This window comes from Neodiprion virginianus, chromosome 5, assembly GCF_021901495.1.
Source record: "Neodiprion virginianus isolate iyNeoVirg1 chromosome 5, iyNeoVirg1.1, whole genome shotgun sequence".
Classification (NCBI taxonomy): Eukaryota; Metazoa; Arthropoda; class Insecta; order Hymenoptera; family Diprionidae; genus Neodiprion; species Neodiprion virginianus.
The window spans coordinates 32,011,954-32,032,802 of NC_060881.1; positions in this window are offsets into that span (position 1 = coordinate 32,011,954).

Here is a 20,849-nt window from a genome sequence, read left to right on the forward strand (position 1 = left end):
AATTATTGGATATAATATCCGGCAACTATAACCAACTTGTAGACAAACGTGCACGTCATTGGTATATTGGTATAACATCAACATATCTAGCGAGGTTCAATGATTCAAAAATAAAAGGTGTGCCAAAAGTCATGAAAGATTTGAATTTAGCGCCATTTGTGCGGTAAAATGTTGCCACCAAGAAACAAAAGACTGCACGACAGCTGACAGTTCAGGGTTATTAAAAACGGAGCGCTATTAAATTTTTTTATTAATCTCTTCACAGTTGATGAAGTCACATCGCTATTCCGACGATATTTTGTACGAAAATTGCGAACTGTAGGTACCAAACCTTCATTATTTAAAAAATATTGCTCAACAATGAAAACGCGTTGTTCCTTCGTGCAGCGTTCCATTTTTAATAACCCTGAACTGTCAGCTGTTAGGTCATCTTTTGTTTCTTGGTGGAATCATTTTACCACGCATGTGGCGCGAAATTCAAATTTTGCCTGAATTTTGGGACACCCTTTACATATCACGAAGCTGCCACGTAATTTAACACTATACTGAAATTTTTCTCTAATTGAATCACAGGTATAACGCAGTTTCAGACTAATAATACCCTGATTATCAATGCAGGAATATGAAATATCAAAACGGTATCATCCTATCAAAGTCTGACCTACGTTATACTGTTGTATCCAATAACCCTTGACCGTTATAATACTACAGGCTTGGCGCAGGTGACCCCTGTTACTACGATCATTAATTAGGCGTATAAGGTCTGCACCCTAGTTTTCCGATGCAGAAGAAAGCTTACAAGGAGTAATAACGATTTGCGAAAACTCCAAATTAATCTCATAACCAAATAAGCAGAGGAATATGGCGACCCTCGAGTGAATTGTAAATTTTAAGACCAAGACTTTGCAAGGGTGAGAATAATTCCGCATATCCGCTTCACCTCGTGATCTACAACCGTAAATATATACCCCTAATTGACAACGCTCAAAGAGGATATAATGATTCGAGATATCGATCTAGCGGCTCGGACTATCGAGGAGGATCAATAGCCAGCTGACTGATGGACAGACGGACATCCCTCGAGCATCTCTTCCTCGAGTCCAAGTCCACACTGTCTGACTACAGTTTGAATAAATCCCGTTTGATACCTTGTGCCTTAGGTATAAATCACTATCATCTATTCGACTTCAGTTCGCCAGTTCATTGGAAGTGATGAAAATTATGTACCGAACAATTTCCCTTACCATTTTTGAAAAGTCATCATCCACACTTGTAGATCCTGGATCGAACAGCGGGAATCGGTTAATTTCGTTGTGGAACGATATTGATCGATTGTATATCACGTCATTTGGACAACTCAATTACCCACGACCAGAATAATATAACGCTTTTAGCAGTAAGAACAACGATAACGTAGCGTCGATAATGGATTGCAAATGTAGAGGGCTGCTAGTTTGGCGTAAACATCGACTCACTGTACCGCGTGTCTGTAACACTTATGGTGTAAGTAACCAACCAACTCCTTCTGGTGGTGCGAATGAGTCCGGTTGACAGATCCAGTCGACCGTCTCCAAGGGACACCTGTCGCTGTCCACTTCTCTCAGGTTATTAATCACGCTGCTCTGTGCGAGCCACAAAGTATCCTGGGATACGCCTTTCAAGGACGCTGTTTCGCAGTTTTGTTCTTCTCCATTTTTTTTTTTTTTTTTTTTGCCATTCTCAAGGTCAACCCCAGCTACTAGCGAAATAATTTCACACGAACTGGATTCCCGAGGGAATAAAGCTGAAGCCCTCGGCGTCCCGGGGGCGGGAAGTTACAGAGAGCGAGCTGATTTAGTGGCAAAAAAGTATACGAAAAGGCGGAGAGTGAGAAAGAGACTAGGATAAAAGGTACACCTTTTTGCTAACCCCTGGATGCAGTTAGGCTGGGCTGTTAGGTCGTGCAGGGTTATCACGCCAACTATTTGTCACGTCGAAAGCAGGGATTTTGAATAAAAGGTGCGGGCGATATTTCCCGGACGATTTGTCAACCCTGAGAGGGTGCATCGAGCCGGTTTCTCGTCACCATGAACCAGGGAAAGGACTTGGTGTGGTTCCCGAGTTTCGTACGCTCCCGTACCTGCAACTTTTGCGCCTATTTCATTCTTCAAAATAATGAGTCGCCCGTCTGGGCCAGAACCTTCGGTAATATTTTCCCCTTCTCCTATTCTCATTTTACATACCATTTTTTCACCTTCAACACTTCCGTCTTTGTAATTTTCGCGGGCAAATTCTCGCTGGCGATCTTCACGTTTCGTATACAAAATGTATTGCACCTTATATATATATATATATATATATACCGATGATAAATTTTCCCGGGGACATATTTTATATTAATATAACGCTTAAATAACTCGGTCTGTTTGGACAACTCGCTTTTGTATTGTGATTCGGCATAATGCCCACCATCAACGTTTCAACAAAAGAATGAAAAGAACGGGAGTGAAAAGAGATCCAAGGAGATACGACACCGCGATAATTAATAAAAACTCATCCCGGAAGCTGGTCTGATATATCATCGAATATTTTCATACGCTTGTTATACAGGAAGTTTCAGAAGTTAGCCCGTTTCCGGACTTTGAACATTTTTGAAGAACAAGATGAAAGGAAAAAGAAAAAAAAAAAACTGCTCGAACACTGCAATACTGCATTTTGCCGATTTTTCAAAGCTCACTCTCACAACCCACCAAAGAGTCGAACGATTTTAGTTAATTAATAATGACGCTTTCACAGCTGAATGTTTTCACTGCTAATTATAATTTTTTTTTCTTTTCCAGCAAAAAACTGACACTCACCTGCAGCTAATTAATCAGACTGAACGAACGTGTATATCTGATGAATTTTTCACGCTAATTTGTATCATGGCGTGGAGCAGATATTGTGGTCAAAACGGTAGAGTGGTGCAGTTTTTTGATTAGCTTAGCTTTGCGTGTAAGCAGAATATTTGGTTGGAAATATTGTGTAGGTGCATAGATCGGAATATACAGAGAGGTTTGACAAGCGGGAATCGTTCGACGGTATAAATAATATGAAAACTAGAACACAACTGGGGATGAAAAAAAAAAAAAAAAATAGGAGGGTGAAGTCCCCGGAGATATGAAAGCAATTGTCGAGTTTGTGAGAATTGGAAAATGCCGCGGGGGTCGGAAAAGTCGGAACGAATAAAATGAAACCTCTGGGAGTTGATGGTCACGGTACGAGATAGCAGGAATTTACAATATCAACTCTTCGGGTATCCAATTGAGTCGATAATTTTGTGTTTAACACATTCATGATGTTTTTGTTTCTCGAGCTAGAAATTTCGCGACTCCACGTGAAACCGCTTAATTAGGTGGGTGGAGGCGCCTTATGAACCCAGCTACTGTTCAGCTCTGGAGGAGTTGGAAGGGCGGTGAATCACGCCTTGGAAAGAGAAGAGGTTAGGCGGTACATGTGTCTTGTGTACCTTCTCTGTATAACCGAGTCTACACAGCTCGTTCTCCACGACGCAAAGTACCATTGTCTTAGAATCGTGAACAATGAACTGCTTGTTACCGGGATGTGGGTGTACACGTCTAGTCCGGGAACCCTAATAATTCCAATTACAATTGGATCAATTCAACACGGGGAACAATCGTCAACATATTTCTTTGAAATTACTCCTCCCCGCGAGAATTGTCGCGACAAGTATTTTCAAAGCGTGCGAGAACGCAAAATACGTGGAAAGGGAGCCGAATCGTTGGCATCGATTTTGACTTCGTCTCGAATTGTTCGTCGGCAGAGAAATTGGTCGAGTACGTAAAACAAGTCGGACAAATAACGAACACCGATATCGGAAACCAGTCGATTATATTCGGTATAAATTAATCAATATTTGTCGGGAACATTGATCCTCTATTTTGTTCACCTGATGATAATACCGGATTTTCAAGCCTGATCAGTTAAGCGCTGTGTAGGAAATGAAGCGACTACTGTACAGTTTCAGAGAACAATCGTCGCCCAGATTTCCCTAATCCTCATCGCCTGACAGACAAACTTGTTCCTGAATAATTAAACACTCAAATTGCAATTTGGAGCAAGTTTGAATCCGCGCATGAATCGCGGGAGTATCGCGTGTCCGGAGATCCCGTCTTTTGAAATCTCAATGATACCGAAGTAGCATTGTCTATGGTTGCATCTCGGGTTCCGCTGAGCTACAAGACGAATTTTCCCAGGGATTTTGAATGGATGGCGTGCTGGTGTTAAGGCGCGGCCTTTGTCCGCGCTCAAACAAGAACGCTGAGTATGCCGAGGATTAATTAGCGTTTGTCATAAACCGCGAAAGTTCGCTTGAACCATTCTCAAGCTCGCTGTGATCTGGAATCGCTCAATTTCGTGACAAGACGCAGGAAACATAACCATGCGTTGCCCTCGAGAGCTGGCGACCGACTGACGCTCCACCTTCCCCCACCCCGCGCCCTACGGAATATTTTGAGTTGAAAACTCGCGCTGACAACCATGCACTCACAGTCTGCTTCGAGTTTTATACGAGTAGACGGCCTAAAAAGTTGGCAAACTTTGAGAATTCATGTCTTACGTCTAACCAATTATTTCGTTCGATCGGGTAGATCCAGCTTCGTTGACATCTTTCTTTCATTGGAATCAATCAGTGTGAAGTAGTGTCATTAACAACAACGTCGACCATTTTACACGGTGACATATTTTGCAATGATGACGATATTCGAAGAACGATTGAACCGATCTAATTGAAATTTAGACATAGTATTGTTAAGCAGCTTACCTTCTTCGAGAGGCCTCGGATTTTGTTGTTTCTCTGGTTTTTCAACAACACGGCTTGTGATTTGAAGTGAAAAATTCAATTTTTCATCCAAAGTCCACCACTGTTTTTTACATTCACCCGACAAAAACAGTACGATAATAAAAACGAGAAACCTGCGCGTGTTATTATTATATTTATACACATATAACCCAGTACAAAAATCGGGCACAATGATCGTTGAGCGAGAATTGAGCCTTCTCGAAACTGAACTGCGTCGAGACTCTTGAATGGGCCGTGTGACTCCTTCTCGATTATATCTCATACCTTTGGGCTCTGCTAACGCATGGGCTAGCAAGCTTTCGGGTTAATCATTGCGTCCCTGTGTTAGTGAGCGTACAGCGAGCAAGTTTTGCGTAGGTGCTAAGCGTTTATATACCTTCCCGGGCTATACACGCGCCCCTCCTCGCCACCCCCTCATTATTGTTATTATCATTACCTCCAACAGCCCCCGACGTCGTAGTCCCTTTGTGCCAAGATTCTCAACTCAGAAATCTACTCTGCCATCTCGCATTCCAACTCGATCCTTCGCCTAATGATAATCTCTTTGAGATTATGATATATATATATATATATATATGTATATATATATATATATATATATATATATATATATATATATACTGTACGCGTACATAAGTAACACCTATTTCGGAGTACAAATAAATTATAGTCCACTGCGTATGTGGGCTGTGTTCCATGTATTCCAAAGTGGTGAATATTTCACGGTCAAGAATTATCCAAGATTGTTGATGACGTTTGTTGAACTGAAAAATTGAAAGAGACATCGAGGAAAGTTGACACATTTTAATGCTGTTTCGTTTTATCAATCAGGAGGGTTTCGTCAATTTAATATGAGTCGATTATTGAGAAGGGTGAATGTAAAAAACGCAATCCTATTTGAAAAAAAAAAAACACCTGATACACTTTTCGTATGAAACATTTTTCACTGTTTCGTCTCGTCCACGTTTTCCTTTCCTATGACTTTGTTATTCATCTTTTCATGATTTAGATCATGGGAAAAATAATGGTTGCGAGAATGTAGGTTGAGTTGCCCAACGATTTGAAATAACGAAAAGGTGTTTCGACGTCTGAAGGGTGGCAGAAGACCGGAGCGGAATGCGAGGAGTATATCATCTTTCCGGAAGTGACAACGCTCCTGTCAAATTCTGTAAATACGATTTGATATATGTATTTACCGGGTCGTTGTCGGGGCTCCGTGGAGATATCGAAAGAGACTGCAACAGCTGGCTACGCGAAGGGTTGATAAAGGAGGTGTGAAATCGTGGAAGAAATAATGGGGAGAAAAGAGAAATAAATACTATTATATCCCGGAAACAAATGTTCCTCGAAACATGTATAGCATAAGGCTGGACCAGACCAGGGGTGAAAGCTCGCAAGCTTTGGGGCTGCAAATTCAAACAGCAGTGAAAAGATTCTGTATACGGAATTTAAACTACCCTTCTGAAAGCGAAGAAAATGGAATTCGAGGAGGTGAAGCGCGGTGCTTTTACACCCTTACATGTCGGAAGGTAATAAGAATTGGAAAATAGTTCGGAACTCAAGTCCGTTCTGGGTGGAATCTGAAACCATTCGATCTGTTAGCCTACGATGTATTTTTAATTCAGGTGTAATAAGTGCATTTCGAATTTTATTTCGCTTCCGGTCGCTCGATGATCCTGACATTTCAGAGCTTTTTCATCCGCTTTTCGAGACTCGCCTGAATCGCAGCTGCTTTCGGATTTTAGAGATAAATTCTTAGACCACAGTTCCGGAAATTGAAAGTTTTTCAAATTTTTTCCAACAGCGATATTCACATTGAGGAAAAAAATGTACGTTAATCGTATACCGAGGATTATTCCAAACAAAGTTTTATTCCGGAATTTGACTGATGTTCTTGAACAATTTATCGGTGAGATAAATTGTTGAGCAGTTCGTTGACAGGTTTGCAAAATTTTTTCACAATACCGAATGGATACGACGATCAGCAACGGATATTTTTTGTTCGATGTTGAATATTTAAAGAAGGCGTTTTTTCATTCAAGCATCATTGCGTACTGGTGAACAAACTAAATTTAATCATCACTAATTTAATCATCTATCGGTGTTGACTAATTTTGCAAATTTTCATCAATCATACAATACTCGAATGCATATTTTTGCCAACAATGCAATGCCTCGTTATTCCAGAGCTTTTTTCAATCCATAGTCAAGCAATTTTGTCCTTTCCAGCAACTCGCATTATTCTCGTTCATTCTTTTATCAGCTATAAATTTCGCGGTTATTTTCACGACTTTGCAAGTACATGTAAAATAAATTTCCCACACTCGGACCAGTTTTCGGGTATTAATTACTTCCTGCAGTACCATCAGCCGGTAAGGAAGAGACGAACGGTCGGTAAAAAAGAAAACTATCTGAAAATTCGACTAGCGTAACTATATGTCAAATTCACGGGGTGTGAAGTGCAGTACGGACCTTGATGTGTGTCGGCTGACGCCTGAAGAGCATAAAGCTTACCTACATACGTACGTATTACGTACGGAGAAAGCGAGACACGTAGAGCGGGGCTTTTATTACAGAGAGCATCCAGTCAACACCTGGAGGCAGGCTGCACGGGATAGTTCACGTAAGGTTTTATATTCCATAGTTTGTGCGATAGTCGTATAGGTGTGGTTCTAACACGTATACAATGTGCATAGATGTAGACCTGGTACCTAACGGAGATGCGTTCTTGGTCTGGTTTTATGCATTTTTAAGGATTTCAAAGACACTAAACTCGGCGGCGGCGGCAGGAACGCCGATCCCTCCAGCTCTACGCTTTTCCAACCATTTTTATTTTCGCGTCAGCGTCTCGAGTATTCCTTCGCCTGCAGGCTTGCCAACGCGTAACGCAATCCTAACTCGGAAGAATACGTTCCTCGTTCTTTATCTCCTGTAAGGTATCCATGCACCTTGTATTTCTATTCTCGCGCATTTTTCCACCTCGCCTGTCTCCCTCATCGGATTGTTCAGAAGCACGAATTTATCGCTTGACCGTTTATTGCGTGTATTGATAAGTACAGTTTTCAATAATAGAAACACAGTGAGACAGCGAATGCTGTATGTGTTTATAAGTGGATATTAATTTCACACGTTCGATGCTCATTGGTGAATATTTTCAGTGTCGTAATAAATATCTATCAACCAATCTACTTCGGTAACACGAAGTTAACTTCACAAAGTTAACAACGAAACGCAGAAATGTACATTAATTTATTACGCGCTTCGGACTGCATGGGAAAATACATATATTGATGAATATGACGGAAACCCAATCAAGAGTTAATGCAATGTAATGTTGAAATTTCCCTCTCTGCCTGTTCATTTCGCTTTCGCGTTTACTCTATTAAAACGAATATTGCATTAGGTATTTTTAAACACGTGGTTCGACATAAAAATTTCGACTCGCAAAATCCAGCATTTACAAACAGTGTTGGGGATCGTGAATCAGTTTTTGTAATCTGCTGTTGAGGAAAAAAAAAAAATAAATAATACCGATCACAATTACAATTCGGAATTGAATGGCAAAAAATCGTGACTATGATTGTAACTTAGAAATTAATTATGGTGTAGAAAAATTCTAGTTACAAAACTTTTAAATACAAATGTTATGGCAATCTTTTTCTTTTGCAAATTACAAAACCCCATTCGCGAGTGTTGAATTTGCAAAAAAAAAAACCTGTTATAATGAAATCGTAAAAAAAAAAAAGAAAGAAACGATGATCAAATCTAACACCGCATTACGCTTCTCGTTATCCTCGAATTGAAAATTAGAATTGTTATTCAGAATTGAAAGGCAAAAAATCGTAATTATAGCCGTAATTTGGAAATAAATATAATTATTGAAAAATTCCAACTTCAAGTGACAAACGCAATCGTTATAATTCATTTCACGGATAAAAAAAAATCGTATACGAAAACTTTCTTCATTCAAATAAACGTAGAAAGGGAAAAGAACTGGAAATCAAATCGAACACTTTATCCCAATTTTCGTTATCCCCGAATTCGAAATCGTATTTTGATTTGAAATTCGAGCCGTGGTTATTCCACGGAACGTATTCGGGGATGATCGACGTCGCGAGTTCAAGGCTCGGGCTGACGGTAGCAGCGTTAATAATTAATTACACGTCGTCAAACGATTCAACCGACCCTTTGACGACCACCGTGGACGCGGTAAACGTCCGCACGGGTTAATTGTATGTGCAACTGACACACGCGCAGCGTAAATAACGTCGTTGGTAAATGGCATGCGTCAGTTTAGAGCCTTGGGGTTGAAGTTCAACCCCTCGGTCATCTCCGCGCGTAAACGAGTTGCTCGAACAGCCAGCCCCGCGTCCCTATCGAGTCGAATTTGCATCGATAACCGAAAGCGCCTGGATAAAGGAACGAAACATGTTGCGTGATAAATTTTCATAAATTGTAACAATGAATCAGAACGCCGAAACAGTCGAGGAATGTTCGAAGTTTAGATCGAAAAATTTAGAAAATACGATATCAACCCTAGAACGGTATCGGTTTCTTTTGCTTCTTTTTTTTCTTTTTTTTTGTTTTTTTTTTATTTCAACCAACTGGGGATGAAAAAACGATTCGATCTTAAGGGTCTCGGTTTCTTTGTTTTTCAATAAAGAATCACGTGGGCCAGAAAAAATTTTTGTTTAGGTTACAAAAAATTTTTCAAAAATCGACGCGGCTCGAGTCGAAAATGTAAACTGTTCTCTTGTGGCGGGAAATTTAAATTCGCTACCGTTCTAAGGTTGACGTTGTGTACTTGAGGTTGAAAGAATTAAACAATCTGGTAAACTGTGATTATACGCGTTGAAATATTTATGTTCGTCGAGGTGTTTGATGAAATTTAATGAATATAGAGGAGCGAGCTGCAGGAAGGCTAAAATTCAAAAATAGGAAGCAAACAAGGCTCGGAGGGAAAAGTGTTGAAATGTTCATTTGTTAATTTTGATTTTTTTTTTTTTTTGGGTGGGGGGGGGTTTTCTTTTCATCTCTCGCGATAAAAATATCAACGTATTTATTATACACAAGCATTCACACCGGAGATATGAATGATAAGTAGAAGATACGAGGGAATATAAAGCGTATAAAATGGAGGGAAAAAAAATATAGAGAGAATAAGGGGGAGAAAAAAGAGAAGAGAGAGAGAAAAAAATAAAAATAAAAATAAATAAACAAATAAATCCGGTCGAAAGTGACTCGGAGGTGTAATTAAATTGGCTTTGGTGTGATTATAACGGTCGTTAAGACACTGAACAAATATTGCAGGGAACACGGTGAGGGTTTTTTAAGTTGCTGCGGCTGCACGCTCGCCTATATAATTAATATCTGTCGCGAATATTTTTTTCTTTATTTTCACGAATGCAAAGAGAGAAAAGGGGGAGAGACGGAGAGGGAAGAACGACGCCGCGAAACCAAAGAGCTACCGATCTCTGCACCCGCAACCCGCACCCGACTGCCTGCAGGGCTATTAAATTCATTCCCTTAATTAACGACCCTCCCTCCACCCCAGACTTCATTTCGCAGGATCAATTTTTAATATCTTTCACTTTATGCACCGCGGGGATCTTCGCCTACCACTTTTATCGAATAATATGCAGGACCTGCAGGAACCGCGGGATCTTTACTCCTTGCAACGCGACGCTATTAACAACCCATCGTAATTCCTGTCGCAAGCCGATTCTTGTGCTTTTTCAGGTCTTTGCCTGTTTTACAAAGTTTGGTCAAACTTGAGTGATAGGATATTTTTTTTTTAGTAAGGAATACATCAAATTCAAAATGGCAATTCAACGGGGTGATTCTGACTTGTTACAATTAACATCCCAAAAGCAGTTTTGGTGCAAAAACCTTGCCCCAAGTACTATAAAATTGAAACTACCGACAAAAATTTATTTTTCAACTAAGAAACCATCTAAATAACAATGTAGGTTCAAAAATTACCAGCGATAAATACCCTTCCTGCAAACAGAAACAAAAAATAAGTAATAATGAAATCAAAATCCTTACTGCCAAGCACATAACTTTTTCGCAAAAGTAAGAAATCAAGATTAAAAATGTAGAATTAGGTACGAAATGAAGAATTCGGGATTAGTTAGTACTTGGCAGGTATTTTAAAAAAATTAACATTCAATAGGTTGATTCTGACTTAGTATAATTAATGTATTATTTTGGGCGCCATATTTGAACGTACGGCTCAAAAAAAAAAAAAAAAATATATACATATACATATATGTATATGAAGAAAAAACGTACATCAGATTTTTCTTTTTTTGCTTCTCTCAACAGTTAAACGAAACGCGTTATGGTACACATAAACTTTACAGCCGCATGCACGGCGGTTTTGTGGCTTTAGTTTAACGAAATATGTATAATAATATTTCTCCCGCTGTATATTATATGAGCGGAGGTAGAGGAATGAGTTTCGCACGAATACGAATGCGAATTATTCTTTACGTATATGCGCGTGGTATCGAAACAAGCCCAGGTTTCAGCCAGCTCACGTGTGTTTCAAGCCAAATTATCGCAAATCCTGCCTACCAATGGTTTTCAATTTATTATTCATAATAGGTTTATACCACCTGCGGTTATTTTAATCATCAAAATGCCCTCGCAAAATGGACAAAAAACAATCATCTGAAAAGCAAATTCGCGCCACGTCCGTCTCTCATTTATTTATTTATTTTTTTTTTCTTTTTAATCAAAATTCAAACATAATTTTCACTAAAATTATACCGATCAGAAGTATCGCGCACGATTTTGGTCCCCGAGCTTTTTTTCGAACAATGATGATAATAATAATAATAATAATGGTTCGAACTCCGTTTTGGAATCACTTTAAAGCTCCTGCGGGAGGATGACCGTCGAGTAAAGGCGCAGGATCGAATTTCTGCACTGTAAATTGTCCTCGCAGTGGGTTTGTAGAATTCCTGATCCCATGCCCGCGGTGCGAGTACCTAAAGTGTATGTATCACGCGAGTTCCCGGTAGCTCTTGAAATTACAAGGAAACAACATTTGAATTATGATCGTCGCAAAGATATAAAGTAACCAGTCTCTCACACTTTACGACCTACTAAAAAACCACGAGATGGATTCTGCCCGCAGAAGGTCCGAAAACGTGAAGGAAGGGAAGTTGGAAAAAAAAGAAGCCGAGGACAACGAGAGGGAAATTTGGTCGGACCATTATTATTTCTGCTCGATGAAATTTGGGTACGGTTAAAAATTAAAAAAAACCTTGGCTACATGTTTTTTTCTTCTACTCTTTGTTTTTTTTTTCTTTTTTTTTTACAGGGCATCGTGCGTTTTTTGGATCAGAAATTAAGCATCCAATCTGCAGCGGCTGCACTGATTGTCCGACAAAGAAGACGAAGAGGCTGCGGTAAAAACGCTGCGAAATTTGTAGCAGATTTTTTTCATTGAATTCGTTAGGCGTTTTTGTGCAACGGGATTTATTTATTGGCTCGTTTTTTGAATTGATCGTTTCGGAATTTGCGAACTTCGAGCGTTCGGGATAGTTTGTGATTTAAATTCAAAAACACATCTTACAGAAATTTGGCTATTTAAAGGACGAAAGTAACAAAAAACTTGGATCGCATGTTTATTCTGCTTGTGAAGCATTTGAGGCAGTCAATTTTTGGCCTAAAAACAGCAAATTAAGGAATCTTTTTATTCTGAAAGCTGGAAAATCTAAATCTTCTTGGTTTTCTGATAACTATTCAACAACCAATGGATAAATGTTATCGTTTCGGGGTGTCTCTGAATCAAATTACGATGATAAAAATACAGCCAAAAAACCGTGGCGAGAAATTTCTTCCAATCATAATTTGCGACCCTCTGCCCATTTTGACGTAAAAACTTCTTTACGTCTGACACAAAGGTAAGAGAGAGGGAGAGGGAGAGTCGAAAGTTTTTGGTGGTGTGATTAGGAGGCGGTCAGACCGAAGGTCAGAATTTTTTCGGTTTTCTTTTTTTTTCCACTTTCTATCATAACCGATTTCTTTGAAATCTCAGCCAACAAGCGTAAGGTGGACTACGAGATAAATTTTAGTACCGTTCCCCTGACAGCTTGAGAGAAATTCTTAATGTCCCGGGGCTTAAGACCTTTTCATTAAATAATAAACGGCTGGGGGATGAAATTTCTCCTCCCTTCCTCTCTCTTCGCCCCGCTTGAATTGCCAATCGGGGGAAATAGTCGATTTTGCCGTTATAAAGACGCGATTCGACTACACAGTTTAAAGTTACTTAAACACCAGAATATACGTGTTCTAAAATCAAAAACGGCACTTTAAGACTTCCGTTTTAACGATTACTTCTGTCCTACCAGTAAATATTGCTAGAGATTATTTTTTTAACGTACTTTCGTTCTCTCTTTCTGTAATTTTCGATTCAGATGACCGAGCTGATTAATCTCTGAATTTGGAATGCAGTTTTAGACGATGTGGGGATGAAAGGACCGTTTTTTTACCATTAGTTTAGTTTTTTGTCTTTTACTCTCCCGTTTCCCGTTTCTCTTTTTTCATCTTAATTTCGATCCTGCAGCAAAGCCGCAAAACGAGGGTTGTCTTCGGCGCCTTTTAATACGAGGCGCAGACAAAGGGCGACTAATGAATTGCTTTTTACGGCCAATCTCGCGGATCTGACGTAGTGCTGCAGGATACTAAAGCACGACGAGCAATGCGTAAAGTACACCCACACACGAGCGTTATTACAACAAATAAACCGGCATCAGAGAGACGAGACACGCGTGTCTATCTCGCCTCGAAGTTGAATCGCTTATACACCTCGTATATCGTCTACGTAATGAGTAATTGCTGAGAATGGCGGGACGGACGTTTCTCCTGATTGTAATTGGATCGAATTGCACGATCTCGTCCCATAATCGGCCTCGTAATTCTCCACCTTGAATTTACCGTCCCGGAAAACAGGATTCCTGATTCAGATATCCAGCTTTTGGGGTTTCCGGAGAGTGAGAAAGAGAAGGCGAAGGAGAGCGATACGAGAGAGAGTCTATTAAACCGGTGACAGTTTCACTTCGATGCTAAACGAGCTACGATATTAATTAAGGTGGAAGAGCCTATTAAGTGTCATGTAGTCACTGTTCGTTGATGGAGCCATCAGACACGAAATTGAATTAAACGGGATCTAATTACCGCTACGCGTGGACCGAGAGGCCAAGCTGCGACGCCGGAGCTTCTTCCGCGTCGCGACGCTCCGAAAACCTGGGCTAACTCGATTTACGTTTTATTCCGCCGGCAGGAGCTCAGGTGCAGCGGCGAGACCAGAGAAGAAAATTTTAGGCCTCGTTTTGAACCCCGAGAAAATTACGACGTTCATTAGTCTTGTACAAGACTTTCTTATTGTTGGATGGAGAAATCACGGGCAAAAAAGATCTCGTTTGAACCTCAAAACTGCACGCAAGTTCCGTTTCCGATATTTTTAGGTCCGATAAGAACACTTGACCGCAGTGATTCTGAAGCGACTAATTTTTTTAATCAAACAGTTCCGTCGGTAATGCAGAATCAACTCACAGCGCCACCACCGGCCGGCCGTGAAACAGGCTCAATCTTTGTAAACACGACATCATAACTCATGGCAGTTGAATTTTTTATTTTAAGGTTAGATTCAACGGTCATAAGTTATGATATCATGCTTACAAAGATTGAGCCTGTTTTACGGCCGGCCGGTGGTGGCGCTGTGGGCTGATTCTGCATTACCGACGGAACCGACTGATTGAAATAATTAGTCGTCTCAGGATCGCTGTAGCCAAGTGTACCAAAATTCTGACTCATATGACCTTCGGAAGCTTCAGGTGCAATATTTCTGGTTCAGACGTCAATCAATTCTTCAGGTTACCTTTCGAGGTTTCATGAAGCGCGAATGAGATATCAGGATTTCGAGATTCAATTTGGATTTGATATTTTTGTGAACTTTAAGCCTCTGACTGAGCTGTGATTATTCAGAGCGTGTAAACGAGATCCAAATTTGAGTCCACGAATCTGAACGATAGAGGAACAGATGGATGAGAGTTTCATACAAGTTCTAAGATTTTTACTTGGGGAGTGAGCAAACAAGCCTGCACGTAAGAGGAAACCAAAATTCTCTCCCTTCCGTCGTCTTTTTCCCTGCTTTGCTCGAGCTTTTGAAAAGCCGGATCCTCGCGGTTTACGGTTCCGCCATGGATTCCGGGATTTATAGACGAGATTTGTAGTATTTTGTAATGAAGTGCCAGCCGGCACAGCTGCGCATGTAATGGAGGGAGCCGAGGAAAGTAACGCCAGGGTTGTAAAGTCTGCAATAGAGTAAGATGCGCCCATTGGAAGCTCGGCTCGTGCTTCCCACTATGCAACGCGCTGCATTCACCTCGTTTTACGGTTTTCACCCTGAGCTTTCGCCCTCCTTACTCAACCGTCAACGCGACATCTCTGAAAGGTCAGACGAGTCCGCAAGCTCCGACGACCTCCGAGTAAAGAAACTTGCAAAAAAAGTATGAGCACCGTTGAGAGGGTCAAACTTGGGAGAGGAATTAAGGTTGCTGATTATTCGCGCGGTTTCTCGGTCTTCATTTCGACGTCTTAATGGAAATTTTAACGCGTTTCTTGAGAGTGTCTCGAGGCCAGCTGCGTAGACTTTATGGACGCAGTGCATGTATAATAAACCACCGAATGGTAGACGTACTTACTCTGAACCTCGAGTTTTGCGGCACTGAACTTCAGTTTAGTTTATAGTCGCAGTTTTCCGCCGGGTTATCCCTACTACTATCCTTGCTTCACGCTGCTTAAAACTTGCGAAACTCTTGCTGATTCACAACTGATAGCAGCTTACCAAACTTCACCCTTCCTCCTTCTTATCCTTATCCTCATCCTCCCGATTCTTCAGGCGGCTCTTTCGTCTATCTCGACCAACTCCGAAACTCTTCTGTTTATGCACTCGTACCTTAACGTCCACTCAAGACTGGGTCAATGAATTTAACAGTCACTTTAGGAGCAGGCGCAGAGATTCGAGAGTTTGTCAAACGTATCAGGGTTCGGAGGGTTTGGGTGAAAGACGTCGCGGTTTCTTTATACTACGGGTTTTATCGAATTCAAAGGGATACGACGAAGAAATTTCACCGAGTTCATCGATTCCGTAAGGAGATTTGGATTAAGGATGGTAAGCCTGTGCGTGGATTAGTATTTTTTTCCATTATTTCGCTGGTTTTTACGCTAATTTCAATTTATACATTTCCCAAATAACAAATTCCGAAAATATCACTATAAAACAGATATGAAAATTTCCCGAAATATCACATTAGGTGCAATTAGGCGATTAGGATCAATCAAGTTATTGTAACAGTTTGAAAAAAACGAGATCGAAGCTTGTCTTCAAGGTAAAAAAACTTGAGCCTCTTCAATTATGATGCAAAGAATTCGAAATTATTCGAATGTTGTCTAAGATCCGTGAAAATACAAGGAATAAGTTTTGACTGTTGAAAACAAGGAACAGACCGTTTTTCAGAAGCTTGGTAGTCTATATTCCACACGAAATTAACTTTCAGAAATTTTATAACCATCATCGACTTGGAGCACCTGATTTATCAAATAGTTCCGGATTTCACCGCTAGGGGCGAATTTGGCGTTCTTTTCTCGCGGTAAAAGTCAGTTAGGTCAGGCAATAAGAGACTGTTCCAATTTTATCACAAGTATACGCTAGTAAAACAATTCGAGGTGTGATATAATCTAGGAATCGAGTTCGAAAGGACGTCAACCGCGTGTCAGAAAAATTTAACAATGAGAATCAAAAATTTTCGAATGTTATCTAAAATCCACGAAAATATATAAAAAAAGTTTTGACTATTGAAAACAAAGAACGAAATGTTTTTCAAAAGTTTTGGTATAGTCTATATTCTACATGGAATAAACTTTCACAAATTTCCTGAACATCGTCATCGGAGCACCTGCTTCATGAAATAGTTCCGTATTTCGCCGCTAGGTGGCAAATTAGTTGTTCTTCTACCTCGCGGGAAAAGTCAGTTTGGTCAGGCAATGAAAGGCTGTTCCAAATTCAAGAACTGGCACGTTCCCTTCATACGCGAATAAAAACTATAAAAGGTGGTGTGACCTAACCTTAAAATCAAACTCGAAATAACCACGTACACGTTTCGCAGAGGTTTAAAAAATTCGCAACAGTCCGTGACGGAGTCACGTGAACGGAAAGAATCTTTTCGAGGTTCATTCAGGGAGAATATTACGTCAAGGGTCACTTGGGCGGTGGTGCCCTTGTCCGGACGAGTACAGCTCGTACCCTTTTTGAATTTTCCCCCAAGTGTTCGAAGAGCCTTGGCCCTTGGCTCGCGCGGACGGAGAACGAGCGAGAAGCGAGAGGCGAAGGGCTCTTGAACCACGACGGCAAGGTGCAGTCCGACCCTCCCCCCGCCCCCCCCCTCCCCCCCAGCCCCCTACATCCCTCGTCGCGCTCCACGTTAATTGCTTCAATTGTACCTTACGCCCAATTTAACCGGAAACTTTTCAGAGGACGCTCTCGCTGCGCGTCCACTTTAAGTGACGTCAATAATAATTGCGCTCTCCGCTCGATGGATAGGCGTCCTGCACCTCGAACAAAGGGTTGGAGCTCTTATTCCTCTTCCCTTGAATTTTGCCTCATTCAAATACCTCGTCGGATTTCTTCCTCGGAAGATTTTCTTCGTTATCTCTGGAGGTAACTTTGCACGTCTCGAGGGTCAGGAGCGGAGGAAAATGTTGCGAGGAATACTTTTCGCTCGGATATTGCTGTGACTCGTCTGTATATTATACCTGAAGAAAATGCTGTAATGGACCATAACTTATACCGTATACAGTGTACGGTATGGGTGTGTCTGTATTTTCATGGGCTTGTCATTTTATGGCAGGTAAAAACAAAGGGAAACTTTTTCCTTGGTGGTAAAAACACTCGCTCTCAGCATTTTTCTACGTATCTACATGCATCTATGTATATTTATAGTAACTGCATGTCCGAGATGCTCAGGAAATTTGAATTTCTAATTACACGTCATTTTAGGTCCAAGTTCTTAATTCGGTCTCATCTTCTTGATTTCAATTTTTACCCTTATTAGTTTCAAGATATGTAATTGGTAACGTAATTCGTGTAATATCGGTATATCAGCCATGAGTTGCACAAATTTTATTAGTCAATTTCTATTTCTATATCATTGCTTTGGATTGATTATGTAAGAATCTATTTTGTGGTGTATTTTTTTCAGTGATCGGAAATAAGCGGATCAATGAGTAAATATTACTTTTCATTTCTATTTCTCGCGAACAAAATTTTACACCTTATACGTCTGTGCATGCGGTGCAAAACTGGTCGAGTAGATTTAGAATGCACATGTTGGAATACGTGTATGTATGTGTATTATGGCGTTATACGTGTATTCTTCGCGTATTCGCATTGAGAATGCTAATTTTATCAACAAGTCGAATTCCGTGCACGTGCACCAGGTGTACATATATAGCCTGGCGATTGGGTTTCGCTAACGAATTGGTGAACTCTGCTAATTGAACCTTTCAGTTTGTATAATTTCTAAAAAGTCTATGCGAAAATAGGAGAGAAGAATAAGAAGTAGATATAAAGAAGAATTCTGTATGGGTTATTCCGGAAAAGTTGAAAAATTTACAAATCTAGACGTTAAACCAACAAAAATATTCACCTGCTAGATTTCCAGGGATTATAGGAACAGTAAAAAAAACTATCGGCGGACGGCGTTAACCGAAATGGCGTAAAATATCAACATGCGTTGAAAGCAGAGGGAAAAATAAAAAAAAAAGTACGGCATCACCTTTGAAGGATAAAAATTAGGTGCGTAGGGTATGGACCTTTTGAAAGTACGGTGAGCAGCAGGAAAAAAGGAGGGAAAATGTAAAACCACCGTGGGAAACCTCGGATGAGAATAAAATGACTGTAATTTCATTAGCACGCATTAGGAATTTTAATTATACCACGGCTAATTGTGGCCTTCCCGTACCTACATATAATATACGCATGCAGTTAACACAGAATCAACTCGGTTCGCCTAATCTGAGCATAAACCTCATTTGCGCATTGAGAATAATATAAGCTGGTGAAATGTGAAAAATTTGAAACACATCTGGTAATTTGAGAAATAAAGAGCAGTACGCAAATGTCCGAATGAAATGACTCGACAGATTTTGAGGGATGAAACGAAAAATCACAGAGGGTGGAGTGGAGGGGGGGAGGGAATAGTATGAGAAGCTCAATAGTTGGTCAGGAAAAATAAAACCTGACCAAATGACTCGGATGTACCGAAGGTACTTGGCATAGGAATGTATTTTTTAGGGATGACGGTGCTCTGCTTTTCCTACAGAACACAAAATCAATAGGATTTATTGGCATGGCTGATGCATAGTCGAAAACGAGTGTATGAATTCAAATAACACGATCCAGTTCGTGTCTGTACAATGATTCAACTTGAATTTCTTCCCGCGGATTAAGTACGATAGAAAAATTTATCCAAAGTGGGATACCACGTTTTACTATTTTCGTTGCGGACAAATCGACGTCGTATTTGGGCATAAAGTTTTTACAACCATTTGGTAAGTGAAAAAGAGAGTTTGATATCAAAGGACAGACATTGTCGTCAATCAAACAAGGGTGACTTAAATGCGAAAAAGTTGCAAGTTCCAACCAACGTTTTTCTAGCTTTCGTTTCTTTTAAGCTCTCAGTAATGTAATGCTGAAAACTTTTTTCCACTCAATTCACCGCGGAAAATGGCTAACGCGATTATGGATGCCTAATCACAGAATCGATCAAAGGCCTGAATCAAAATAAAGCAAGACATAATGTAGGTGAAAAAAGCAGACTGATTGTCCCGACACTTGAAATAGGGTGGATTGATATTTTATGAAGTACAGTTATTTTTACTACCTGCAAATTTTGCGGATGCGTAACTACCGAACCAGTTTCTGAAGGACAGTATCAGAGACAAATAAGCGTTATGGCCGTAAAATTTTTGGATTCTGAGTGCTTGCACTTTCCGAACGAAAATGATAATCCACGCTGAGTATTCCTTAACCGTGAATACGAGCTTCAAGTTTTAATTGATGGTAATTAAGATCGGGAACTGCGATTAAGAGGTTGAGTAGCGTTTTACAACCATATCTAATCCGCCAAGTTATTTCGTACTCGGGTAGCCTTCTCAGCCTTCTCGCTAATGTCTCTCCGCTCGCCTGAACGTCGAGTAAGTTCGGTTTATATATTTGTATACCAGTCTGCCCACCTGCATCATATTTTCATTTCGCATATCTACCGCAGGAGAAATTGAACAAACAGAATAAACCGAGTGAGAAAAAGGAAGAACAGGAACGAAATAAGCCGCACGAATTACGGACGAATCCTAACCTCGAAATTGATTTACCGACAGTTTGATATCTCGGTACGCGTCACACATGTGGGAGAAAAATGCGAAGAGAGAAATCCTCGCTGAGCTTTTCCCGAGACTCGGCAATACGACGAAACCGAGTCAAGTCCTTTAACCGCGTAGCAGCGGGTTTGGCATCAGAACAGCGAGTCTATTAAGACATAGTTTGGAACGACCGCAACCGTTGACCGGGCAGTAGACCGCCATAATTTTCCATCGAAAGGTTGGCGGACCGACGTTATCCCAGGTCTGGGTGAAAGCCGGGCACAGGAAACGATGCAACTTCGGCGGCAATCAGCTATCGAGAAGTCCCGAGTTCTGCATTTATAGATATCATGCTGCGGGAGAGGTTAGGTTGGGATGGGTTAGGTTAGGTTAAGTTCCCCTACTCGGATGTCGCCACACTGCCCAGAGCCACAGGGTGTCTCATGCACGATTTCCCCTCCTCTTAGGAGTTAGGTCAAGTTAGGTTAGGTTAGGTTAGGTTAGCCTCTGTAGCGCGACAATTGATTGACCTCGACAATTCTTTGATTTTTGATGTACTTATATCGTGGCTGTC